Source organism: Pagrus major, chromosome 1 (genome assembly GCF_040436345.1).
Source record: "Pagrus major chromosome 1, Pma_NU_1.0".
NCBI lineage: Eukaryota > Metazoa > Chordata > Actinopteri > Spariformes > Sparidae > Pagrus > Pagrus major.
Window position 1 is genome coordinate 38,299,630 of NC_133215.1, and position 24,596 is coordinate 38,324,225.

A 24,596-nucleotide genomic window follows, 5' to 3' on the forward strand; every position below is an offset into this window, starting at 1 on the left:
TGCTCGGCTATTTTCATGCAGGAGTAATAAATGTGTCTGAATCCACGTGGTCGTCCTGTCCTACTTTAACCGAGACACACCGCAGAATAGACTCCGCTACATAATGACATAGTTTGTCCAGCAGAGTGCGCTACAACGGGGGATAAAACAGCTGGTGTCAGGAAATGTAACAGCTACCTCACTAATGGTTAAACTATAAACCAGCACAAAAATGACAATTACCAACGTAACATAAGCCACTATGTTCTGAACAGGCACACTAAAAACACTTACAAAAAGTAACATTTTAGTTTTAGAACAAGCAAACTTGTTGTGCTCCTCTACATCAGAGACGCACTGGGAATCCACTGGAAGCTGCTCTATGAGCTGCTACAGGTTTTGTCTCGCCCTCCGCACGGCATCATACCATGAATGTATAAAGAGAACCCAGCGGGAACGTTTCAGAAGTGGAGCCTTTTATCCGCCCGATTTTGTTGACTTGCTTAGATTTTGTTGATCTGGTCATTTTTCGTTTTTATACAATCAGGAGTCTGCACAGGGTGTTTTATTTTGAAAATTGACCGGATGCTCTATGCCGTTCCTGTGTCTCACTTCCTGCCGGTGTTGTGCCAATGTAGGTATCCCCGACGCGGTATTTTTTTTCGTAGGAAAGTCCGGGAATCTCATTAATATTCATGAGGTGCTGTCATCTTATTGGCAGATCAAGGCGCTTCGTGATTGGTTGATGCAGCTACGTGCGGCTAAACGTTCATTGATGCAGAGTGCAGCATACGGTAAGATTATGGCTCATCACTCCCACTGATATGAGTTATTCATCAAAACTACTAGGCTACGTAAAACTACTAGGCTACGTTAATGTAATCATATCACCATGACAAATATTGGCTGCTCAAAACATCTGAACCCTGTTCTATTATGAATAAAATATGGGTTAATGAGATTTGAAAATCATTGTATCACGTTTTTATTTGTACATAGGAGTTTGTACATGTATTAGTGTAATAATAGTATTATTTTACATTTCAGTGAGAGCAGCAGTATGTGTAATAATGTCCAGGGGAACGTGAAAGAATATCCTCTGTTAAAGGTCAGATTCATTTAAAATCAACTTTATTGATAAGCAGTGAACAGAACAAACATGAACTATAAACAACACATTGTACATACTGATGCAGGGGTAGAGTTGATGTTAGGATTAAGGTTATGGCTAATGGTTGTTAAATTGAGGTATAGGCTTTATGCACAGCTCAACTACTTTCTGAACTTAAACCAGCTCCTTTATTTCCTGTCTTACATTATTGGACAAACTGATTAATCCAGGTGTGTCTGACTCTGACCTCAGTAGTCACAAGAATGATCAGACACACCTGGATTAATCAGTTTGTCTAATAATGTAAAACAGGAAATAAAAGAGCTGGTTTAAGTTCAGGAAGTAGTGGAGCTGTGCATAAAGCCTATTGCCCCGACCATCTTCTACTGACAGATCTGCCAATAAATCCTCACTAACCAACTGAAGTCAATGGGCCCTATTTTGACAGGACCTATTACAGGAGGACTACCACCATCATGTGTGCTCCTATCAGTCTCTACGAGGGACAAATTTCAGGGCAAATCTTCGAGTTTGGCTTGCTAGGGAGGATGAGGTTCAGAGGTGGTTGGAGGACTTCCAGAAATCCTCAGGCTTCACCTGGAAAAAGTCCAAAACCTACCCTAATGCAGGGCAAGGCTCAAATAAGTATAGGGTTAGTACTAAACAGTCCACCCCCCACATCTCCTTAACGTTGTGTGTACACCATTTACCAGATTTTTCTTCTTTTCTACATCATCTGTAGGTGGACTTAAGGTCGTAGCATAACACCCGGGGAAGTGCTGGCAAGGTGACAAAAAACACCTCCTGTCCTGCCACCATGTACCTAGTCCTGAAAAGGCAGTGCTTCAATAAAGGGAGAAAGTCAAGGTTAGTACTTTTTTTTGACTCCAATGATAGTTGGACTGTTTTTGCTGAATCTGGTGTGTGTGGATTAATTATATACCTTTCACATATCCATTTTATGTCAGGTCAGAAGATCCACATATCCTGGAGGGATTTTTTTTCCAAAATAAGCCTCGAGAATGAGCGCAACCATCGGCTCTCATGTGCTGAAGCACTTAAAAACAGGGATGTTTGCCAGGACACCTGCAACAAATTACAGGCCCTGTTCAGAGTGGGCACTCTCCCTCATCGGCCCTTGACACGCTGAAATTTGACCTGCAGGAAAGAGAGGGGGAGAACTACATTTTTGCTGCCGCAGATCGCTCTGTCTGCCCCGATCTCCAGTTCTGCTACAGGTGGGTAAGGTGGGCATAATAGGCATTAAAAAAATATAAGGAATGTGACTTACATTTAAGTACAATGAGGTGTATGGAGCTCCATTCAAAACTCCCATTTAGAATTCTGCCTCCTATAACTCAGCCCCAGATCCACATACTACCACAGGAATGGTCTTGTATGCATCATCCCCCTGAGACAGAGACATAAAGATGGTTAGTGGTTCCTGGGCTGGGTGAAAGGAAGCAAAAGTATCCACATTATAAAGACCTGCAGATGTCAATGTATTTTATCGATGTAGTTTTTTGCACCAAGTAGGGGTGATTTTTCAGATACAGAGTGTGGTTTGGTGTCAAAATTCTTGTTCTATGTAAATCAATTCCCAAATGCGCACTTTGACATTTTGATTTTGTCATTGATTTTGTCTCCACAAGCACATCCGGCAAAGTGGAGAGATGGTCTTTGTTGATTCGTCAGGCAACTGTGATCGGCAAAACCACCGAATTTTCCTCCTCATGACCCACTCTACTGCAGGTGGGTTGCCATTAGGTATTCTCATCACCACCTCTGAGAACCAGGCCACCATCACAGCTGCCCTGCACAGAAGTACCCAAAGTTCCTCCGACACCTTGCTGAGGTCTTCAGAAGGAGAGAAGAGTGGGCCATCTGCCTCCAGTCTAAACTGCCAACAAGAGGAAACCACATGAATAACTACGTGGAGAGTACAATGCGCATTCTGAAAGAGAAGGTCCTCTACAGACTGAAGGCATACAATGTCACACAGCTGGTTAGCTTTGTTACCATGCGCATGGAAGAGTACTACATCGCCGCCTCGCCAACAACAGAGGGAAGCAGTTGAAAAACATCCACCATGGCGATGTTGACTGTGAGGCGATTGTTCAGGTACGTTTTGTAGCATCCCCACACTCTGGAACACACTGTAAGAGGAGACAGAAATATAAAAAAAAAATTTAAAAAAACTTCCCTTTATAATAATAAACTTATCATATATACATAGTAGCCTTACAAGATTCTCCCAGGTGAAATAATTTTGAACTGCTACAATCAATGTTTTAATAACAGAAAAATCACTTTAAAAAAAAAACATTTTAACATAAAGACAACCTCAATCCGTGTATCATTCGTTCATTCGTTTTTCAAAATAAAACCAAAAATAAGAAAACGAAAAAACAATTCCTTTTCTCAGTATTCGTTTCCTAAACTAAAATGAAAAAACGGATAACGACTCGTTTTTTTCAGTTTTCGATTTTATGCTCAAATGAATAATGGAAAAAACGGATAACGAGCGTTTCCCGTTTCATGTTTTATCCCATTTTGATCTGAAAAAAGTTCAATGAGCCGGAAGCGGAAGTGACCGTCTCTGTCTCTGTACTGCGAGGGCGCGCAAAACAAAAATAATGGCAGGACTTGAGGATCATGCAGATATAATTGGACAGCTTTTTGAGGATGGTAAAACGCATGCCGAGATTTCTACCACGCTCTGGTAACGTCAGAGAATTGACTGGCTCTGCTAACGTTAGCTTTGCTCCAGGCCACTTCCGGGTGACGGTAATTTCCGGTGTAGGTACCAAATGCTTGCAACATGAAACGGGAAACGCTCGTTATCCGTTTTTTCCATTATTCATTTGAGCATAAAATCGAAAACTGAAAAAAACGAGTCGTTATCCGTTTTTTCATTTTAGTTTAGGAAACGAATACTGAGAAAAGGAATTGTTTTTTCGTTTTCTTTTTTTGGTTTTATTTTGAAAAACGAATGAACGAATGATACACGGATTAACCTCTAATAGAGTGTCGTATCTTCAGTGGGGATGCAGTCAAAGATGTTTGAAGAAAAACTCCGCCGACACTGTCTTAGTTGTATAACAAATTTATTACAATAAGTTCAGTATCGTAATCAAGTAACACGTTACTTGGAGAGTCTCCAGCCGAATAATGAAACTCTGCCGACAATATGCAGACAGCTCCTTATATACCGAGCTTGCTTTGGTCAAAAACTTAGTTATATCTTTAATCATATTAAGAGAGGGACAGAAGAACAGTAGAGGCATCTCTTGTAGGGTGCCTCACCACACTGACCTTCACCTCTGACCCAGAGCCTCCATGGCTCTGCTGATCTAATTATGTCAGTATCCGGTACCCCTAATTAAATAACCTCCGGAAGGCCCAAACAGCAACTAACATTCCAATATATTCTCCTACTACAAACCATTTATATAAATATGCTGCATCGAACAGCAGACACCTCATATTCCCCCCTTCGGGACTAGTCAGAGTCCCGATAAGCAGAATATGAACAAACATGTGTACTTTGGTGTCAAGAATGATAATTCCTCCAAACATGATCTTAACAATACAACAATTTTAATGGAGTGTGAAAGCGAAAAACCTGTCTGGCAGCTATCTTTCCTGAAGTAACCCTCAAACAATCTAGACAGGAAAATTCTCTCACGGCCCCTCTGCCCAGGCGGCCACATATAGTACTCCAACCCAATTAAAAGAGGAATTTTACTCAGTCTATATAATAATATAATATTAGACAAATACATATGGAAACCTCAGCAAATAAAGTCAAAACAATGTCCACCTTTAGGCTGGTCGACCCATCGTACCTTCCAATGGACCTGTCCCTGCCTATCCGCAATGTCCCTAAGGACCGAAAAAGAAAGAAAAAACTGAGGTCCCAACATATTAGTCCCACACTGAATCGAATCAAACATGATCAATTGTACAGATTACCATGCAAAAATAACATTTCATACATGCAATACATATATATGTTATTTCATTTTTCATTTGTTATTCTTTATTTTTCTAAACACCGGAACTTATCAGCTTATAGTTCCTCTGCAGCATCGATTCCCAACTCTGAACATTTTCACAATGTCCTTGTTCAGAGTCTTTCATCCATTTTGATTGTCCTTATTGTACTTTCTGAATCCCTTTAACAGCTTGGGATCTTTGAATCATCAACTGCCCTCATAGCGGTCCTCCCCCAATGTCGTTCTAAGGGAAGAAGAAAACACCAACCAGTATCTTTTGTAGAAATAACATATGCAATTCAAATCATCAAATACAATTCAACATTCTATAATTAATATAATTTCCATGTATACATATGAATTACATTGGCTAGTTCCCCCTTTTAACACCAATTACTACAATAACCCCACTAAGTAACTAGATAACTCTAAAAATAAATGTTAAAACTATAAGTATGTTAGACGTAGTTAAAATGGATATTTCTCCACCAGTTCACCTTCCATCATTACTTCTTCATCCTCGTCCGAATCAGTTCTCTGCAATAATGGCATCTGAACCTGATCTCCCGGCATCACTACACCAACCCATCTCAATCTCAAAGCCTTCGCAAAAGTCAACAGCAACGTGCAAAAACAAAACATCACACATAACGATAGAAGTACTGCTATCATAATTTGAACTAGCACTAATGGCACTGGCCCTAATTTCTCTTGCAATCAACTATTTGCAAAGCCCTGTAAGGTGTATGTAATGTTATCAATATGGTCTGCCAAAAATGTCACTCCATACCATGGAAACAATCCTATTCCCCCCTTTTCTCCTATGTTTATTCTCCAATGGTAGGACTCCAGATTATGAAATTGTGCTAATTCTCTTTTATTCCTACTTCCAGAAGTAACATTAGATTGAACCTCATCAAATGCTTCTCCCTTCTGGACAGCAAAAACCTCATATGGGAGTTTCAGTGTTGCCATATAGCAACATCCTGTCCACCCGTATGGTAGAAATAAATAAGCATTTTCACCACAAATCCACCAAATATCCCTGAAATTGCCTATAGTCACATTACCAGGCAAAACTTGATGTTCTACCATCAAAGTTCTACTCGGCTTACGCTTTGACACTTGAAAAGTCACCTCATACAACTTGTTCACATCCTTATCCTCACGCTTTCCTAAATCCATCATGTAACCATCACACTCTGATATTCCCATAAACATTCCAGACCCCTTATTAGTCTCATTTAATCCTGCTAACCAAGAACAATTAGATCTAGGCTTAAAAAGATTCACTGATAAAGCCATCACTTTATCCACTGATGATTGCTGTTGATACAAAAGCCATGACAGTACAGAAGATTGACATGAGGTAGTTAATGGTTCCTGTACCGCCTCCAAAATTGAAGGCCATGTGCCTGGTGATGGTACTTTCAACACACATGGACCCTTCAATTTCTTGATTGATCTCACTGAGTGTGTTAACTGCTGAAACCATAAATTTCTACCTGCCCATGGGTCTACAATTCCCAACGCTGAAGCATCAAATCCATATGCTTTCCACTTAGCTTCTCTCTTCTGCAATGCATGGTTCTGCTCAAGCATCTCCTTGACTTTCAAGGATACTTTATCAAATGTCTGCGTCATATTCACCAATTTCTTAGGCGTCAATGTTGGCGCCAAGGTAGTATTCTGATCTGAAGCATTAACATTCTTTGTTGGTTCCAAATTTAAAATAGCAGCCTCCATCTTTGTGTTAGTTACCTTTGCAGTGGTTACTTCAACAGGTCTCAGGTTTGTTATCATAAGTCTCACCTTATGAGTTATGTAACCTTCAATCCAAGAGTGACTAGATGGAACAAATTTAAACTCTGGCTCTCGATATGTATACACATACTCCCCTTCATCTTCCCATGCAAGGTTGCGCACAGCAAGTGAACAATCACCCACAACTTTCTTATATCTCATGTCATTGTACAATAAGTACTTCCTTTTTCCTTTGCCTGTCAGAAACATATGTAGATATTCGTTTGTGCAAACTAACCATGTATGCAACATATGCTCTCATTTCATCTTCCAAAAGGGCCAAACTTGGTCCCTTTCCACTAGTGCGCAAATAAGGTGTTGGCATCCGTCTTCCCGTGGCCAACTCATGCGGTGTCATATGCAAATCACGCAACTCACTCGAACGACTTATCATCAAAGCCAATGGAAGTGCTGCTACCCAATTTAAACCTGTGTGCTGACAAATTTTAAGAATACGATTTTTCAAAACATTATTCATTTTTTCACATACTCCTTGGCTTTGTGGATGATAGACTGCACCAAGACGCTGTTTGATTCCTAATTTTTGCAAAATCAACTTTACTGTTTTGTCAACGAACTCCTTCCCATTGTCTGAGGATATCCGATCTGGAAGTCCCCACCTGCTTATGACCTCTCTACACAAAAACTTGGCAACGGACTGAGCGTCCTTCCGCTTGGTTGGACAAGCTTCAGGCCATCGTGAAAATTGATCTACCACAACCAACATGTACCTCTTTCCCTCAACTGGTCTGATCATGTCATCATAGTCCACAACTAACTCACGCATAGGACCCCTCGGAGTCGGAATGTGACCAGGTGGAACTATCACACCCCTCCGAACATTGTTTTTCAGGCAGATTGTACACCTGCCTATGACATAGTCAATCTGTTGAAGCAGACACGGTGCCCAAAAACCATATTCCTTCGTGATCTTTCTCTTAACTTCCCCCCTTGCAACATGGGCTAACCCATGTGCCTCCTGAATCATTAGACCTAACAGGTCTGGAGGAGCTATTATCAGGCCCTCATGATTTCTCCAAAGACCTGTAGAATCCTGGGTGGCACCTCTGTCTTTCCACAACTGTTTATCAATCTCAGGAGCAGCATCCTGCATTAAAATCACATCCCTAAGTGTGATTCTATCCTCCAAATCCACTTCATGAGTAACCAACAAAACTTTACCCACTCTATCTGCTCCTGTGACTGCTTTTGCCGCTTCGTCAGCTGCTTTATTACCTTGTGTGACTCTTGACATATCCGCTCTATGTGCTGCACACTTAGCTATCGCTATCTCCTTAGGCTTCATCATAGCATGCAGCAACTTCATTATTTGAGCGTGATGTTGTATTGGAGAACCATCGGTTTTCTTAAACCCTCGGCTCTTCCACACTGATCCAAACAGATGACACACATTGTGAGCGTAAGCAGAGTCTGTATAAATTGTCACTCGCTTACCTTCTGCTAACAAACATGCTTCAGTTAGCCCCACAAGTTCTGCAAGTTGTGCAGATGCAGGCTGTGGTATTACTTCAGCCTTCTCCACAACAAAACCCTTTGCTTGAGCTTTTACAATAGCATATCCCGCACTCAACTTATCACCCACACGATAACAAGATCCATCCGTCCAATACTCCAAGTCTGCCTCACGCAATGGGAGGGCTTGCAAATCTGATCTAAGCCTTGAGTATTTCTCTGCTTCTCGAACACAATCATGCGGTTCACCATCCTCTGGAGTTGGCAAATTTTCAGCCGGATTTATTGTGGTACATCTCACTAAGGTAACATCTTCTTGCTCTAGAAGCCTATGATAGTCTGTAAGCCTCGGCATAATCAATGTATATTTACCATAGTTCAGAAGATTTCTGAGACTATGATGAGTAAGAATTGTCACCAGATAGCCCATTGTGGCAGATGATGCCTTATACAGCCTGTTTCTTGTCCTTCTTCTTATTGTCCACCAGTTGTATTTGATTGAGTTTTCTGAGGATTTCTTGGTCCTGCTCCTTCTGATCATGTTCCTTTTTCCTGTATAGCTCCACTTGATGGGCTATATGATCTGTATAAACACCTTTAGCCATACTTCCTAGACCAACTACCTCCGCCAACTTGCTCCTCACTGGCAGAGGCAGTCCCTTCTGTATTTTGGCTCTTAGGATTGACTGGTCCATTTGATTCAAGTCCGGGTCATTTCCTGTAACATTTCTCCATGTTTGATGAGCTCTTGACACATAGGCTCTCGGGTTCTCCTCCTGTCCTAGTGACTCAATAAAGATATTATCAGGATGTAAATTTTTCAGAAATGTTTCTCTCAATGCTCTCCACATTCGACCTCTATGTGCGGCAAACAGTTCTGAATCATTCACTGCAGTCCCCGCATATCGGTCGAGTCCTGCTTTCTGTAGAATTTCATCCATACCTGTGACCCCAAGAAGGCTAGCCAACAGTTTCTTAACATCTCCCATGGCAATGTGTGTTCCTACTGTGATTTCTTCCAGCTTTGAAATCCAAGGATATGCTCCATCCTGCAGAGTAGGTAACTTCTCAAGTATGTCTGACATATCTGTGCTCTGCCAGGGTTTATACTCCAAATTCTGTCCTCGAATAATGACTGGACAGATTTTTTCAATCTCCTTCTTTTTTCTTGAGCGCAGTGCATATCTCATAGCTGGTTTGGAGGAGCTCTTCTTCTGTAACCCTTTTTTCTGTATGTACAGTTCCTCCAATTGTTCTTCCAACGCTCTTTGGCGATCAGGGCTGGGAGCTCTATCCAAGCCTGAAAGGCATTCATCTATGCTTCTTTCGATGTCTCTTACAGCTCTCTGTCTGTCCTCTTCACCCATGGTGCTGGATGTCCCCAGATATAATCTTCTCGAAGCCGAAGCGCCTCTACTCTCCCAGTCTTCATCACTGTCTCCATCCTCACTTTCACTGGAGCTATCATCTTCTAAGTCCTTTTTCCTCGATGTCTTGTCCCCTTTCTTTTCCGCTCTAGCCAGTATCCGCCTGACTGCTGGGTCATAACCGCCCAAGTTTTCCTCCGAGTCACTCTGATCAATGTTGTCTCCAAAACTCTTCTTCCTGATCCTTGATCCTCTTTTTGTTTCCAGTCGTGTTGTTTTCTTCTTACTTTTTGAACTTGGATACATCTTTATTGTAGTTTCAGCTTGTCCAGATTCAATTATCTGATCGTCCTCATCCTCAATCCGATAGTTACCCTCTTGACTAATCACTGGGAGCTGAGGATAAAGTTCCCGGAATCCCACTTTCTTCTCGTAAGGTGGCGGTTTCCTCACTGAGTCCGTATGTGAGAAAGGTGAATTAACTTCAGTCATTAGTTTCTCTGTTTCTTTGGCCATTTTTCCCATTTCTTCCATGCTTTCTTCTTTTTTCTCCTTCGCAGCCTTTGTCCACTTCTGTCCTTCATTTTCAAACAACTGGAGCATCGCAAGTTCTATTTGTCTCTTTTCTTTACGTTTCTCTCCCTTTTTCCCTCTTTTTTTGTTCCGCTTTATATGTAGATACAAGTACCTGCAGTTTTTTAATTACATCAGGATTAAAGGTCCCTTCCACTGGCCAGGGTTGATCTATCTCTGGCCAACGGCGGTACCATTTTGCTGAGATCCGTGGGATCTCTTTTATTAATGGGTTATTGTTTTGAACGACATCAAGAGGCGTGATTACTTTTGAAGCTTTATCATCCTTTTTCGACATTTTAGCTGCTTTATTTTGCTTTTTCATATAATTAACCAATTAATCAATCAATTAATCGTCAATTAACAATCAATTAGCAATCAATCACTCAATTAATCAATTAATGATCAATCAACAAATCAATCAATGCATCAATGCAAGTGAGATTAATCACTTAAACTAAAATCACTTAAGATTATTAATTAATTTATTTTATTTATTCATTCAGCTTATTTGTTAATCACTATTTTTGCCACAGTTAATAAACCAAAGAAATTAATTTGCCAACTCTAAAGGACCCCAGAGGATCTATTAGTATGATAAGAAATTACAATACCAAACCACACAATGTCAATATAACCCCCAAAGGTCAATCAGATTACGATTACAATGTCCCAGAATGTCAAAAACCAACCATATATGAATTCCCTAAAATCAAACACTTTCCCCAAGGATCAACTATCACTGGCTGCTATTATTTGCAACAAGACAAGCATCCAAACTCACAACTATTCACCTCAAATTCTCAAACCAATCTCAAATTAAATCCACAACACAGTTCAGCTCAGAACAAACCACAAACAAACAACAAACTCCACAATTGTAATCCACTAATTGATGTTGAAATGTCTTAACTGGTCAGTCTGTTGCCAAGCTTCTTTTGAGATAGCACATAAAAACAGAATGTGCTGTTTCCCACTTCAAATTGAAAAATACCCCAATATCAGCTCATAAATGTAAGCAATAGATATCAACTTCCAATGATCCTAAATGCTTATACAAACATATTTTCACACAGCAGGTATAGAAAGAGTTCGTGAACAAAAACAGTACTGGCCTTGTGCAGAGGTTTGTCTGGGTAGGAGTCTGACGTCACCGAATTGGTCCGTGTGACACACTGTCCAGGCTCCACCCGTCTCTCCGTGTCTCCCCCACAGATGCAAGGAACAAAGGAAAAAACAAAGATCAGATTTTCTTTTCACAATTTAGTTCAATAATATTTTGCAACCTTCTTTCTTTTTTCTTCTGCCAGCACTTTGGGTTATTTATAACAGATATTTTGCACTTTTAAGCACCACACATTATTCCATATCATTCATCATCACCATAAAAACTCTCAATGCACTCTTCATTCCTCTCTATCATATTTATCTTTTACACAGAGTTATATACTAATCTCTCCACGTCTCCTTATCTATCTTAAATACGTCTTTTTCAGAAACTCATGACAAATTATTTAAATCTTATAGAAATGTCCTTAAAAAGGCTCATAAATTTTATTTATCAAATTAAATGTCTTCCGAAAAAGTTCATCAATCTTAAATCAAACTTATTAAATCTTCTCTAATCTTTTCCTATCTCCTTTTCCGGGGCTTATATTTTAACTCTTATTTTTAATATCCTCCTATGAGGCTTATAGAATTTTAACAAATATATAACATCCCCGAAAACCATAAACTTAATCCTAATGCATAATCTAAACACAACACTGGAATAGTAATCACATTTCTAAAACAAAATATTCGAGCTCCAAGCACACACACTCATAGAGCGCACAATTTCAGCCTGCAGCGCTGACGTCTCTCTCGACAGAGAGACAGAGAGAGAGAGGGAGAGAGGAGAGGGAGGAGGGAATCCCTCTCCAACCTGCCAATACACTTAACTTTTTAACTCAAAAACACACAATATAACAAAACCAAGAACAAAATCACAATCAACAATCTATTCTAAAGACGACTCATTCATACTGTCCTATTTAAGCATGCTTTGCCGCTTCCTTATTCCTTTTTATTCCTTATATCTAAATTTTTGCTACCTTTGAAGTGTAGAATATCTGACAAAACGGCATCAGTCGTGGCCCGACCTGAACTCACCTGGTGTAATATTCAGGTTTTAGGCCCGTACTAAACCGCCTCCCAGAGGGCTTTTATCCAAATCTGCGACTTCCTTTAATCCTTATTCCTGGTTATACACCTGGTACCAGGTTTTCCCTTAATTTCCACTTATTCAACTTTCACGCAGCGGCTAATTTACACATGTCTTACGGTTTAAGAAGCTTATGAGCTCTCTTCTTCATTAACCCCGCATAGTTTTTTAACTCACTTAACGTTACTCATTGTTAGGCTCCTTGCCTTTACCCTTTACACAAACATTTCCTTTCTACTTTTTATTCTTTCTTAGCTCTTACTCTACCATCACTCCCCCCTTACTGCGGTGGCCACAACGCAGTAAAACAATGGAGAGTAAGACAAATTTAAACGGAACTTCACCCGCAAACATCAACACAGCATTCACCCACACAGAATCATTTCGGTGTGGCCGAAAACCAACACAGACAGGGACAGCTCCAGTCAGACCTCATCCCCCCCCAAACAGCGAAACGGTGTAGGCTCACCTTGGATGAGAGGAGGAAAGCAGGGCTGCGTCCAGCTGCGCTGCGGCCACAAACACGTCCTGATAATTCGTGACGCCAAGTTCTGTCGTATCTTCAGTGGGGATGCAGTCGAAGATGTTTGAAGAAAAACTCCGCCGACACTGTCTTAGTTGTATAACAAATTTATTACAATAAGTTCAGTATCGTAATCAAGTAACACGTTACTTGGAGAGTCTCCAGCCGAATAATGAAACTTACAGCTCCTTATATACCGAGCTTGCTTTGGTCAAAAACTTAGTTATATCTTTAATCATATTAAGAGAGGGACAGAAGAACAGTAGAGGCATCTCTTGTAGGGTGCCTCACCACACTGACCTTCACCTCTGACCCAATGTTATAATAGTTTTGGATTTTTCATTATAGTTTAGTTTTAGTTAGTTTTGACTTTTTTTTCTCTAATTCAGTTAGTTTTAATTAGTTTTTAGAGCGGGTTTGCTAGTTTTAGTTAGCTTTTTGTTTTTTACTAAATGCTTAGTTTTAGTTTAGTTTTTATTAGTTTTAGTATTAGTTTTAGTTTTTTCATACTTTGGGTTATTTGTCAGGTGCAGTATTCAAAAAGATCAGAGTAAGTATTCTATAATAAAACTCAACAAAAGATACTATTTTAAAAAATGTATTCAGTTACTGTTGAACAACCAACAGTCCACAGGATAGCAGCCTTAAGTGCAAAATGTGTGTAATACTGCTTCTGGGGTTAAATACAGTGCCTGCCTGGTACAAATCAAAATAGCTAACAGACTAACGACACACATGAACAAAAGAATATAAACCCATTTGTGAGACACACGTCACATTTATTATAATAATTACAATGCCTTCTGTCCAACATACTAGTTCAGTATGGGGCACTGGTAGAAATCCAGTTGTTGTTCAAACACAACAAAGAAACCCTTATTTCACACGTTCAGTTGACAACTTAACATTTTTCCACAACTGTCACAACTTTTGACATATAACATAATGGGATCCACTCTAACATCAACGGCTTTTTATCAGCTATCAGTGAAGAAAAAACAAAAAACTGGATGACATATATATATATATATATATATATATATATATATATATATATATATATATATATATATATATATATATATATATGGCATATGTTTCCTTTACGCTGGCATCATGTCAACAGCGTTTCAATATTTTAGCAGCTCGTTCGTGTGTGTGTGTGTGTGAGCAAGAGAGTGATGAGTGTACTTCAGTCAAGCAACAATTTCTTGTTGATCTTGAGGAAAACACGCTGCTCCAGAGATGTGGTTGTTCTGTTCCTCAGGCCAGATGACAACAGTCCACACACTGAGAAGATGCGCTCCACAAAGGCTTGTGAGGCAGGGGCACTTGCGAGATCTAGTGCCACAGGGGCAAGTTTTGGATAGACAGCCTCTCTTGATCTCCAGAACTGCAACGGTGTCTCATTAAACACACCCTGTTTCACGTCGTTGCCATACTTCTTCATTTCAGCCAACAGACTGTCGGCTCCATCAGCCTCATTTGTCAATGACACGTTGACCTCCATACAGGAGGCAAGGAAGCGGTATTTCTGAAGGGCAGTATGAGGGGAGTGTGCTGCAGTTTGAGTGGCAATGGCATTAACCTGAGAAGGAGTTGCTGGATTATACTGAGCTGCCAGGTTCTGCACTAAAGACTCTGCTGCCCTCCTCAGTGGCACCATGTCTGGTGTTTGAAGAATCAGTGAAACACTTGGATCCAGTAGGCAGGCTGCTGCTGGTGTAGCATCAAACTGTGGGGAATCAGGGCTCAGAATGGCGGCAAAACGTTCTCGCAAGGACTTCAACAGCACTTGAGCTAACTGCTTCCCAGCAGCAGTAGTCATCAGCAGGTGTGCCTCAAGGTTGAGCAGGCATGGCACTACTTGTGAGAGTGACTGGCTGTCACTCTGAAGCTGGTCTGTGTGAATGGCGAAGGGCTCAAGCAGCTTGACCAGGTTCTCTAGCTTACCCCAATCACTTGTGAGAAGTGTGTCAATGCCCAGCTCGTCAAGTACTTGGTTAAGTTCAGTTCTGATCTCCAGCAGCCTTCTCAGCATATCAAAAGTACTGTTCCAGCGTGTGCTACAATCTCAGACTAAAGTTTTGCCACACTTTTTGATCATTGCTTCATTTGCCACTGATGATTTCCTCACAGCATGTACCAGCTTTCTTGCTCTTGATATGAGCGAATCAGCATTTGGGTGCTTCGTGACAGCTTTCAGGGTGAGCTGAAGGGTGTGGGCCAGGCATGGCATCCTCGGGAACTTGTTGTTCTCTCCATCATCTGGCAGGTCAAGTTCTTAGAAAAGAGAGAACACACAAACAAATAATTTATTTTCATCAAATGTAAAACACACTGTCTGTAGTAACCCTTGGTTTTACAGCAGGGATGATAACATTACTTGTTTTATGATATTTAGTTTCTTACACTGTTAGCACCCTGAATTTGTTCCCACAGGATAACACATTTAATATTGTATGTTCATAATGAACCCCAATATTGGATATGAAATCATGACATGACAATAACTATGATGTCAATGTGACAATTATACATTTTAAGTTTTAACAGATGTGATGAGTGAGTAAATGAGAGCAAGTAAATTATTTTCTTCTCCCTTTTTTTAACTCTACGGGGTTAATATCAATTGAAGCTTACAACACTGGTTATATCATTGTTACATTTTATATCCAAATAAAACAAATCAATAAGTCTAATGTATTTGGCACAATAATCACACTCACCGAGGTCTCCAGTCTCTCCAATATCCCCCTCCTCCTCGTCCTCGTCCTCGTCCTCGTCCTCGTCCTCGTCCTCTGATTCGACCCACAGTTCATCCAGACCATCTCCGGCACCTCCTGGCTGAGCATGTGAACCATCTGTGGACTCCTCACTTTGTACTTGTCTTCTATCTCTAAGCAGCCGCACAGCTTTGACTATGTTGGAGCTGTTGTCTGTCACAATGAGCAACACCTTGTCTTCTCCTATACCCCATGCTTCCAGTGTCTCATCAATGCAGCGAGCGATGGTCTCCCCAGTGTGTGGATGCTCCATTCGGTGTAGGTTAAGCAGAGCATGGTACACGTGGCCTCCAGGTGGATGATAAAAACATGCTGACACACCCATGAAAGATGCTGTTAATCCCCTCTTGCTCGAACCATCCACACAGAGGGTCAGCTTCCTCGCGCCCTTTATGATCTCTCTCAATTTGTGCTTTGCCTTTTCCATCTTAGCTCCAAGAAGGTTATTCACTCGCGCAGCACCGGGTGATTTGAATTTTGGCTCGAGTGAGAAGCAAAACTTTTTGAAGGCAATCGAGCCACACAGTCTTGTAGAAATACCAGTCTCAATAAACATATTTATGAGTGCATCTTCCCGCTTGTGGTGTTCCTGCATGTTAACTAACCAGCAGCTATTTGGTCGTCGGTGAAAGCAGTCCATTATCGATGTCTCCTCCTTCCCGGTGCTACCTGGCCGGGATGTTGCTTCACTTTCAGGGGAGCTACTTAGAGAGGCCACTTTGTCAAGGTACTCGCCATTAGCCTTCTTGTGCAAGCTTCTCAAATGGACTTTCAGATTCGTGGGGTTTTTTCCCTTGAGAAGTATTGTGACACCTGTTTCCACGACAATGCACTTGCTTTTGTCTTTCTCGCTGTCATATTCAAAAAAATCCCATATAGGACTCTGTCGCTTTCGCCCAACTCTTGACGCCATTTTTTGCCGTAGAGGGGCGAAGAGAAGCCGACTCTGGCTGGCTCTACACGAGAAGTGACGGACCGTGAGGTGCCGTATGGCGCCGCCAGCTCACGTAAAATTCCTTGAGCGAAATAAATCGATTTCATATCAATCTGAAATTGACAAAGACGAAAACGAAGGGAATTTTATCTATAATTTCAGTTCGTTTTAGTTAGTTTTGTAATCACACAATACAGTTTCAGTTAGTTATCGTTTTTTTCTTTTAATTATAGTTTTTATTTATTTCAGTTAACGAAAATGTTTTTTCAATTCTAGTTTTCGTCATTTCGTTCGTTTTCGTTTACGATAATAACCTTGCTCTGACCCAGAGCCTCCATGGCTCTGCTGATCTAATTATGTCAGTATCCGGTACCCCTAATTAAATAACCTCCGGAAGGCCCAAACAGCAACTAACATTCCAATATATTCTCCTACTACAAACCATTTATATAAATATGCTGCATCGAACAGCAGACACCTCAAGAGCGCTGTATATAATGTCATATTGAGCTTGAAATCAAAGTTTTTAAACAGTCATTCTGTATCAAATAATGCAGCTTCAAACATATACATGAAAGCCAGTAAAAAACACACAAATACATTTCGTTACATAATAAACAAACCAATGAAATAACTAGCTTTAGCTCCTAATGAAAATTGGCATTTCCGTTAGCCTAAACAGGTCATATAAAAATACACAACTTTGGGACACAGCCTACTCATCCAGAAAAGGACCATAAAACAAATGTGTTTCTGATTGATTTTAAACTCAGTTTAAACAGTTTTTTTCTTGTTTTGTTTTTTTTTACATGACAGTCACATGCTCTCCCCATCTGATTAGAGTGGGATATTTAAACCCCTTGCTTACCTGATCATTCCTGGTTACTCTGCTGCTGTCTCTGCCACTCTGCTGCTGCCCTGCTGCTGATATTGGCTGTTGCTGCCACCGCTTCTGCTTGTCACTGCTCGTCACATCCACCTGTGGGCTCTGTTTCTACGATCCTCTGTGGGGAGGGTCTGCTATTCATTCCCTGCAATGTCTGTCAAGCAGATCATTCATGGGGAAATGAATACAATGAGATAGAACCTGATGCAAAGCTTGCTTCAGTCATGCTAAAATTATTTATGCTCTGCTTCAGTTATGCAAAATGTTTGTGCCAAAAAAAAAATATTGAACTCAATCTAGACTTATCTGACTAAAATGTTTTGATCATGTAATCAGCATTAATTGATTGTTCATATTAACTTAACTAGAATGAACTATCCTTTAGAAGGTGGCAGCGATGCAAATCTCATGGAGTTTCCTCCAAATGAGACCAACTCAGGTCTGTACACAGGCTTGTTTTGTAGTGGGAGACTACTTTTCTTATCTTTCCAATTAATGCACTATCTGACTCTGAAAATCCGCTCAAGGTTGAAGTCCAAAAAAGTCAAAGGCAAAGCAGCAGGTCCTCAGTCCAAAAGGTGTTTATTTCCAAAAACAGAAAATATACATCCGTGAGCTACACCGGGGCAACTGAGATCTCTCGCCGATTCTCCCCATTTTATACCCATGGTCCAGGGTCCCCACGCTCCTATGGACCATCCTTTTACCTTTATGATCATCCTGGGTTTGTCACTTATTATTCTCATTCTTGGATGTGCTCTAAAGAACCTACAAATGTCTTACTCAGGCCCCTTCTGTGGCCTTGGGTGAACTGTGGCAGCACCTGTTGCTCATTTAAATGGTGCATCAAACATTGGTCTTTTATCAGCCTCAAGCTCAATTAGAGCACAGTTGGGACTGCAAGGGATATTCCAAAATCTAATCACATGCATGATCATGACCCAGTTTCTCATTTGCCACTACCGTATCATACATGGTGTTACATGGGAATGAGTTTTCCTTTGTTTACAGTTATCTGTCTGTCTCTGTCTAACCATCTGTAGTCAGCACTGACACTGAAGAACCACTGGATTGTGGACTGGCTCCTGTTGAGACTGACTCAGGTAAAGACAATCAAGTGTAGTGGGAGACTACTTTTCTTATCTTTCCAATTAATGCACTATCTGACTCTGAAAATCCACTCAAGGTTGAAGTCCAAAAAATCAAAGGCAAAGCAGCAGGTCCTCAGTCCAAAAGGTGTTTATTTCCAAAAACAGAAAATATACATCCGTGAGCTACCCCGGGGCAACTGAGATCTCTCGCTGATTTTCCCCTTTTTATACCCGTGGTCCAGGGTCCCCACGCCCCTATGGACCATCCTTTTACCTTTTTGATCATCCTGGGTTTGTCACTTATTATTCTCATTCTTGGATGTGCTCTAAAGAACCTACAAATGTCTTGCTCAGGCCCCTTCTGTGGCCTTGGGTGAACTGTGGCAGCACCTGTTGCTCATTTAAATGGTGCATCAAACATTGGTCTTTTATCAGCCTCAAGCTCAATTAGAGCACAGTTGGGACGGCAAGGGATATTCCAAAATCTAATCACATGCATGATCATGACCCAGTTTCTCATTTGCCACTACACAAGCATGGTTGCACTTCCAGAGTACATCAAAAGTACTATTAAAACATTCTTATAACAGACAATGCTGTTGATACGATGTGATCCGTAAGGTGATTTATTGTCAGGTAATATATTGAAGCTTAGTTGTCTTAACAATAAAATCCACTGATGAATCACATGACATTTCTGAGGAAGATAGCAGGAAGAGGCTATCAAAACATGTCAGGATACAAGGTAGCCTACATAAACTGTCCGTTAAATTCAATAGTACTTTTTCAGACTACATTAAAAGTAGGCTATAACCATGAATTTTTAGTAATACTATAAACACCTTGTACTGTACACACCTTGTAATGGGAAGTCTTTCCTCAGATGCAGTGTTTTTTCATGCTACCTCAAGGAACATCTGGACTGGAGGAGGAGCTGATGCAGGTTTTCGATTGCCTGAAAAAGAAGCTGAGAGATGACCCCAGCTTTTCAGCACCCATTGCATCCTTCATCTCCAGCTTCAATAAATTAAAAACTGACAGTTCCCTGCAGTCGGCTCTTTCAACTTTTGCTAAGGGCCCAGTCATCAAGACGAGCCAGTACCAAAGACCAAAGGGACACCTTCAGACAACAACCCAAATTGGGGTCCAGCTCACAGCTGTAGCCCGCAGAAAGGTGAGGCTGGGTGGGAGAAGGGCCTTAATATCAGGGCGGCCCACAAAGGCCTCAGCGAGGGAGCACCCGTATAATAAGACTGGAAGGAAGAGCAGTGCTCCTCATTGTCTCACCCACTGTGTGGAAAAGAACATCACCCTCGGTGGAACACACTAGCTGGATGATGACATTCATGATTTCTTTTGTAAAATATTGTAAATAATTATTTTTCATTCCTTAATCGGAGGTTTGATGTTTTGATAAAATACTGTGGTTTTTAACACACTAGCTGTGTTGATGACAGTCATGATTTCTTTAGTAAAATGTTGTAAATAATTATTTTTCATTCCTTGACCGGAGGTTTGATGTTTTGATAAAATACTGTGGTTTTTATCACACTAGCTGGGTTGATGACAGTCATGATTTCTTTAGTAAAATGTTGTAAATAATTATTTGTTATTTTCCAGGACTTTTCCAGGACATTTATACATCCCCCGTCCCATTCAAGCTTTGGAGAAGTGTTCTTTTCGACAGTTGTATTTTATTAGTATTTGTAGATGTGCGGTCTATGGCTATAATTTATTAAATAATCTCTTACATGCTTAGAAATTATATGATAACTTTTGATCAACTCAAAGTTGCTAGTTTTATCACCAGATACTTATTTGGAAAGGTCAAATAGAGCTCTGGTAGCTCATGTCACCATGTGATAAATCATTTTCCAGGACATTTTACTTTTTTTCCCTCATTTTTCATGTGTTTTCTATGACTGGAAAATTGGTCAATCATTTTCCAGGTTATTTAATATAATACACAATTTTATACAATATAGTAGGGGTCACACACACACCAATGCGCACGAATACGCCTGCAAAACTCACCGTTTAGGAACAATGCAATTAGCCTACCATTTATACACTGGTGCTAGCTGTCCGTCACTAATTCGCGGTTAGTGGCGATAATTCAGATTATTTCAGATGTTTTGAGCAGCCAATATTTGTCATGGTGATAGAATTCGCGGTTAGTGGCGATAATTCAGATTATTTCAGATGTTTTGAGCAGCCAATATTTGTCATGGTGATATTATTACATTAACGTAACCTAGTAGTTTTGATGAATAACTCATTAGTGGGACTGATGAGCCATAATCTTACCGTATGCTGCACTCTGCATCAATGAACGTTTAGCCGCACGTAGCTGCATCAACCAATCACGAAGCACCTTGATCTGCCAATAAGATGACGGCACCTCATGAATATTAATGAGATTCCCAGACTTATCCTACGAAAAAAAATATCGCCCGCGGGACGGCGGAGATCAACATGGCTACCTCCGCAGTTCACGTTGATGAGGAAGACACGGAAGACGTTACCACACTGACAGCATCTCCTCCGGTAGAAGACGACAGTCACCCGCCGTGGTCATACCTGGCAACAATGTCTGGCTACCTTAGGATGGGGGAAAATCCTAAAACATACAGAATGAAGTGCCTCTTGTGCCTGCCAAAGTGCCATGAGATAAAGGCGTTTAAGAACTCTCCATCCAACCTTAAGAAACACATTGAGGTAAATGAATTAAGTAACGTTAATCGCTGCCAATGTCATCTCATGTGCCAGGAGTATAAATATGTAATTTCCTGATAAAACATAGTTTTAGCCAACATTTTAGCCTACATATTTCGTTAGCCAACATTACGTGCAAGCTAACGTTGCTAGTAACTTTAGTATCACACGTGGTGGCGTGGACAAGTATGGATAAACCTACGCGACACACACACCCACAATATTTTACACTTTATTCTAGATAATATCTTGCGCAAATTGTTCTGCAGGAGTGTCGATAAAACAGGGTTAGCATCTTAACCTATTCGAAGGAGGCAGTTTTCCTCCCGCATGATAAATATTTTCAATATCAAGCGCTTATTATCAGATCGCACAAGATCTGTAACTTGAAGTTAAGCAATATTGAAAATCTGCATTTTTGTTCATAGGAGCTGTAGTGAAATAGCACGCTGTTTAATAAAATAGCTTTGTTTTTGTTTTTTAGTGTATTTGTTGTAATGCACAGCTATTGCCAGTCTGGGTCTAGAGCAGATATGAAAAAAGTGCATGTATGTGCATATAATAACTACCAGATACAGAGCACATCTGCAAAAGTTGGAACCAAAACTGCATTTATGTTAACCACAAAGAAAAAAGGGGGGAAAGCAGATGTCCAAGCTCAATGTGCTGCATGATGTTTTAGCTTGTACATCTGCTATTTTTTAAACAATTTGGCATTTTTGAAAGATAAAATATAGTTGACAGTTGACCAACATTTTTATCAATTGGACATGCCCACAATTGGGACACCAGGGTGAAAGTGGTTAGAACAATCCAGACCTGTCATTGTGGTAACTGTTGAGTAATGTCTTGAGTATCATTTAAACTAATAATATTATTTATTTTATTCATGTCTTTTTCATCTAGAGAGCACATCCACAAATGAAAATGAAGCCTTCAGAGAGCTTCTCGCAGATCTCCTTCCTACTGTCAAAGTCATCACACGGGTCACCCTGAGATCAAGGATTGAAGATTTAGCAAAGACTATGAAAAGCGTGGTAACTGAGGAGATGAGTAAAGTGGACCACATCGCCACCACTACAGACTGCTGGTCAGTTAGGAGAAGGAGCTTCCTTGGTGTGACTGCCCACTGGGTCAACCCGGGTCATAATGACCACTAAAAAAGCAGAGCTCCAGTAAAGAGCCTGCAATCGTTGCGGAAGGTTATCTGATGTTTTCTAAGAATTTTGGACGTGTGGGGCGAACTATTTCTTTCTTAGCTGAAGCCGACAACGGGACAAAATAAATGTAAAGACAGACATAGTGGAGTTCCTATTTTCGTTTTGACAGGTATAATAAATTCTGTAGTCTACCCCTTACATGACCTGGAAAGTGACATTATTCTAAAACGCATAAGAATAACTCCCCCGACATGGTTAGAAAATACTGCCTCTAGGCCTGTCACAATTATTACATAATCGCCTGATAGTGATTATTTGAGCTGACCGCGATCATTTTGCATAATCGTCAGATTCCACGATCAAGGGAATTCTACTCCAATGTTAGAAATGGCGCATAAACATGCTTGGATGGAAACATGGTGTTTTAAGAGCAGCGTGGCTCCTTTTTAAGAGCGTAGCGAGTGGTGAAGCCGGAGACAGAGAGATGGTGGCTGAGCTCAGAGCTGACAGGTGTGGGTGATGGAGGAGAGAAGAAATTAACAGTAAAGTTGTCTAGTAGTAGTAAATGTACAGTTTAGGTTTCTGTTTGTCTCTGAGTAAATGCTGCAGCTCCTCAGGACCCAGGAAAGTTCCCGTGTCTTGCTTCCCAGCTGCTGGGTAAAGTGAGGGAGGAGCTAGGCTAGGTTACGGTTAGCCCCGAAGTTAGCATCAACTTCGACCCTGGAGGCAAACCAAAGTCTCTGCTGAAGCAGGAACGGTTAACTACGGAAATGAGGAGAACATTACTCGCCCTGCCTCATCGGCATGCAAAAAGTAATCAGGAGTAAATGCTAAACGTCAGTATATTTTCCTGCTTTTTTGTCCTTTGCCAATCACACCTATGAAAAAACTGCAACATTCAGCAAGTGTCATGGGCTGTGGAATAAGTGTGGAAGATCCTGCCAAGCAGCTGAAGCTGTGGAAGATGCCTGCTCCCTCCAGCTGCTACGACCAAATGCCACCAGGTGGAACTCGCTGTTTATGGCTGTGGAAAGGCTACTCAAGAATCTGAGAGAGAAGGGAGAGCCAGCTTTAAGAGAGATCTGTGCAGAATTGAAGGTTCCAATGTAAGTTGGAATTATGTATTTTTTATTTATTTATTTATTTTTTGCCTGTCATGGCTTCTGTGAATGTCCCTGACTTGTATCATATTTAAATGAGACTCGTTTAAAAACCACTTGACCCCTTTAGAAATGATCCCTGAGGTGAAAGTGCTATGCTCCATTAAAGTCCTCATTTCATACTATGTTCGCCTTCCTAGTGGTTTAGTTTACCGGAGCTATTAAATATTTTTACCACCACTAGAATGCAGTAATATGTTGAACATACACTATCTAGCTTTCACCAACCTACCTACAACTGCACTCTAGTGGTTATAAAAATATTCAATCTCTCAAGTAAACTAAACCATTATAAGGAGCTGTAGACAACCTCGGAACTGGTTCATACACAATGTACTGTAAAACCTTGCTTTGTATGTTTTCTAGGTTACTGATTTTTGGGTACAATATTCATGCATAATTGTAAAATAGTGGTTTGTTTTCTCCCTAACCGGTTCCATCCAGTTGAGCTCACTTTCCTCAAAGAGTACTACACCACCATGAGCCCTGTCGCCCAGTCCATCAACATCCTCCAAGGAGAAGCGGAAGTCCAGATAGGATGGCTTCTTCCGACGATTTCCCTTCTGAGCAGCAAACTGGAAAAAATAAAGATTGAACAGAGGCACTGCAAGCCGTTGGTTGAAGCCATTCAAGTGGGCATCCAGAACCGTTTTGGCGAGATGTTAAAGAGACCCTGAATTGATTGCTGCAGCGATTCTCATCCCAAAGTTCAGAACGGCCTGGATCAAAGATGATGCTACACTGAGAATTGGTAAGACAACATGAAGATCTTTAAAATAAAGGAAATGTAGCAAATATACATTAAATTACAAATTTAATGTACACTTACTACAT

The 24,596-nt window shown here is 40.7% G+C and overlaps 1 long non-coding RNA gene across 1 annotated transcript; it reads left to right on the top strand.

Annotated features, from left to right (window-relative positions):
* Positions 1-3,141: 3,141 nt before the first annotated feature.
* LOC140996762 (uncharacterized) lies at positions 3,142-24,309 on the top strand. The gene is made up of 3 exons (XR_012178823.1): positions 3,142-3,211; positions 23,505-23,708; positions 24,207-24,309. It is a non-coding gene; the product is annotated as an uncharacterized lncRNA (long non-coding RNA).
* Positions 24,310-24,596: the final 287 nt, after the last annotated feature.